Here is a 4,526-nt window from a genome sequence, read left to right as displayed (position 1 = left end):
ACTTGACTGCTAACCAGGAGGCTGGCGGTTCAAACCCACCAGCCACTCCTTGGAAGGAAGATGGGGCAATCTACTTCCATAGTGATACTGCCTCGGCAACCCAAGGTGGGGTCGCTATGAGTCAGGTCCAACTCGAAGGCACACAACAACATGACGCAGAGGTTAAAGATGTCCCAAATGTCCAACTTTTCCAAACTGCTGTGCCACTACATTATCTCTAACATCAATTTCTCCTTCTCCCCTTAGCACTCTCCCTCCTGTCTTAGGGTTCTGTCTATCACTGTAATATCTCATGGAACTCACAAACTGCCAAGGAAACAGCTCATGTTATGGTGGAGGCTGAGAGTCTAGCAAGTTCCAAGTCCGTGGGTAGGTCTAGAGGATTCTCTCCACTTGTGGTTGCAGAGGCTAGCAAACCCAAATTGGCAGGTCAGATGTCTGTCTGCTGTCTCGAGTGCAGGGGTGAGGTGATGACGAACCAAACACAGGACCAGACCAAGACAGAGAACTTTCCCAGAACATTCACATATATATATCCTCAAGGAAACTAAGGGTGGTGACTTGAGTCATACCCTACAGCAAGGCAGGACTCAAGATACATCCAACCCTAAACAGTCATAGAGACTAGGATTTACAACACATTACAGTATGTAGGATGATGACTAGAAAGGCCATATTAAGTAATTCACTGCATTGCAGTTTCCCATCTTTGTTTTCCTTAGTTGCATATGCCAAATAAAAATCTCCTTTCTTCACTATTATAACTTTGTGGTAATTTTCCCCTAGAACACCACCCAGGGACTCCAAACATATATATAGCTCCCTCATGTATTTTAACATGTCACTTGATGTACATGTATGTATATAGCTGGCATGTGGATATCCCTCAAAAATTTGGGTACAAGGAAAATATACAAGCAAATATTCAAAACAGAGCCTTTCAGACTGAGGTCTCAAAGATGTGTTAATTTTCAGCACTATTAGGTAAACAGAAAAGGAAAACAGAAGGAGAAGTAATTATTCTGGAAAAAAAATCCCTGAATGCTCCAGGGAGAATATAACAAAGATGTTCTTGCACAGACTGTTCTCATGAAATAACTGATAAGTTATAATTTTAGTTTTACTCATATTGAACTTTGTATATAAAAGCTCTGCTATTTTATTTAGAACACAGGAGCACTTTGTATTTTCACTAAGTGGTGCCCAACTCAAGTTATTTGAACCCTCCATATAACTAGTTCTCTTTTGGGCTCTACCACAGTATAAGAGTTTCTTCCTGACAATAATTGGTGTCAGAAGTGGTATTTCAAAGGTGCATTGCTTGCAGTGAGCCCCAAGGAATGAAGGATTCAGACCTGGTACCAGCTGAGTCACTTGGATTCTCCACCTCCCAAAACTCTTACGAGTCATTCTCCACCTCCCAAAACTCTTAGGAAGTAAATAACTTCTTGAATCCAAGCTCTGCTCCTTTGCATTGCAATATTTTCATGTTTTATTGTGGGTTTGTTTTTATTCTTGCAAGTAAGTTTTACTTTCTTTTTGTGAAAACAGGAAATGCCAGATCTAGGGATATTTCAGGTTGTAAATCATGCCTATAATATGAACAAGCATTTTGGTCCTCTGATGTGCTTATTTTGGTCTGGTTGGCATGACCTTACTACAGATAGTTTGGAGAATCAGTGGTCACTTCAGGGGTCATTTGATCTTTCTGAATTGTTTCTCTATGCAGCAAATTAGAAACTAAGGGCACCCAACTTGGACAATCTCAATGGAATACCTATTTTGATTAGTATTTAGAGTCCTCTAAAAGACATCAAGACAGTAAAATTGCTTCCCTGCAGGATAATATATCCAAATTAAAAAAGCAAAATAAGGAATTATAATGTAAAAACCCTGCTCTTAATCTACGCACTCTCTTGCTGGCAGTCTCTTCTTTATACCATCCTTTGCCTTCTTAGTTCTTTATAATACTCTTCTGAGCTTCCTTTCTTTCCCAAGAAAACTTTGACCCTGAAATGCTCTTAAAATCTGTCCCAGCACGTACACTGAGGATTTTTCCAGTATTACTTTCACTTCTTGGACTTGTACACAGTTACACAGCATTGTGAAGGATTTCCCACAACTATGTGAAGATCCTTGTAATTTTGCTAAAATTATTGTTGAAGCTTGAAAACCTTGACTTCCTGACTTGCACCAGCTAGTTCATATGATAACATGGTAAGGGGAAGCCCAGTTGTGGTTAGAACAGACTGAAGGGAAAAATCCCAAAGATAAGTTAGCATTAAATACAGGCAAAATAGTCACTGAATTGTTAGAAGACTATCGAGTAGTGAGTAAGAGATTACTCATGGCTATTCCAAAAATTCCACCACTTGTCTGTCAGTTTGTCATACTGTGGTGACTTGCATGTTGCTGTGAGGCTGAAGGCTATGTCATGGATATTTCAAGTACCAGCAGGGTCACCCATAGTGGACAGGTTTCAGCAGAACTTCCAGACTAAGATAGATGCAGAAGGAAGGGGCCATCCACTTCTCAAAGTGTTGGCCAGTGAAAACTTTCTGAATACCAATGAAAAACCATCTGATAAATTCCTGGAAAACTTTATTAATTGCCTGGAAACATTGTCTGATTATAGTGCCAGATGATGAACCCCTCAGGTCAGACGGCACTCAAAAAACAACTAGCTTGGGACACAATTGTTCTATCAGGACAGTCTCCCCTTTGCTATTCCCTGAGGCACACTTCTCTGGCCCTTGGCCTTGCCTCAGCCCTGCTCAGGCAAAGGTTGCAAAGCACTTTTAGTTCTGCTGAGAGGTGCACATAGGTGCAGCCCACTCCACCAGCAACCCTCCTGCCCAAAGGCACTTAGCTTTCTTGCTCTGTGGGCCAGCAAGCCCACTGTGCTGTCTCCTGCCTGTCTCTTAGTTCTGCTGCTGCTACTGTTGCTCCCATCTCTCTGCCATCTCAATGCAGGGATCTTGGGGCCAAGGATGTGATCTACTCCTGCTTCTCTTTCTTGATGGTGGTGAGATTCCCCCCTTCCACCTTTGGGAGGGCTCATTTTAAGCCTAGTGAGATTATAAAATTGACCAATCCCCACATTAGGGTGCTATTCTTACTAACAAGCTATCCAGTCCTCTCGGTAGACCACAAGCACCTTATATTTACATAGTTCTACCCAGTAATCTGGTGAGAGTCACAAAGACCCCAGCTAGAAGAGCCAGACTGAGTAATTCACTACACCACAGCACTATAGAGGTACAAGCCACCTAAATGTCAGCACTGCACTTAGTAGAAATTTAAAAAGGTACCAAAGGGTAGGCAATGAAACATAAGCCTCCCTCTCATTCCATCTCCTAGGAGTGCAAGGAATTATGGAGGAGAAGAGATACAATGTAGGGAAAGCTTCATTATGGAGGGGGGATGTATGTTAGACAGGTGAGGGGAGTGCTGAGGACAGGATGGGTGGAAGGACATAGCTTTATAGGCTGTCCAGAACAAGCTATGTGAATTCAGTAGCACAAAATGTTTAGGCAGAATTAGCTTCCCTCTCAGAGTGGGGAAGGGGAGGGCTCTGAGGACTGTTGGACAGTAGCTGTATTGATAGACAGAGGGGCTGCTAAGGGGACTTGCCTTGTTGAAGGTCAAGGAACCGGAATGTGATTATGGAAGAGATTCAATGGATTCTACAGTGTTGGTGTGATTGAATCAAACAGGAAACAAAACAGGTTCTTGACCCAGCAGAGACAGACCAGAATAATGTTCACCAGTCAGTAGCAGCAGCAGAACTCCCAAGACTAACTGCATTTCAAGGAGCAGCTAAGATTAGCCTCTCTGCAGAAAAGTCCAGTAAAGACCCAGAAGAGATCTTGCAAATCTCAGGACTCAGATTCCCCAGTGGTGCCTCAAGTTCATGTAAACTACCCATGTCCTCCTTCATATATTTCCAGATGCCATCTTTGAAGGAGTGTAGCCCAAGAGGGATGGAATAGTAAAGAATGTTTTCATCTAAATCTAAAGCAATTGTTTAAATTATTTCAACAGATTAAGTTTATCAATAGGCCTAACAATTTTGCCCTACTGCTCAGAGGCTGAGACCATTTTATTTATGCAGCTGAATGTATATTGAGTAAATATGTGATCCTTCCAAAAAATATCAGGAGTTTTACATATGAAATGTTGCCAAGACAGAAGATTGTTTCTTTTGGTAATTATAGTTTATTTTCAAGCTTAATTCACAGAGGGTTGCTACTATCAAAGAAGAAACTTTCATACTCTAGTAGAGTAGAAAAAAGAGTTTTATTAAAGGATCATACATCTCAAGTTGGGTAGCACTAATTGAAAATATTGAGTGCTCCATTGTTCTAAAGAAAAAGAAGAGTTTTTATACACAAAGTTCAGCATGACTAAAACTACAGTTATAAGTCATTCTTTCTTCTTTTCAGTTATTTCCCAAGAATGATCTGTGTAAGGACATCTTCATCACATTTCCTGGAGTATTCTTGGACATCTTGATTTTTTTTTTT

The sequence above is a fragment of the Orycteropus afer genome, unplaced genomic scaffold (assembly GCF_000298275.1).
Source record: "Orycteropus afer afer isolate SDZICR_OR568_19922 unplaced genomic scaffold, OryAfe1.0 scaffold00394, whole genome shotgun sequence".
NCBI classification, from domain to species: Eukaryota; Metazoa; Chordata; class Mammalia; order Tubulidentata; family Orycteropodidae; genus Orycteropus; species Orycteropus afer.
Note: the sequence above shows the minus strand (reverse complement) of the source record.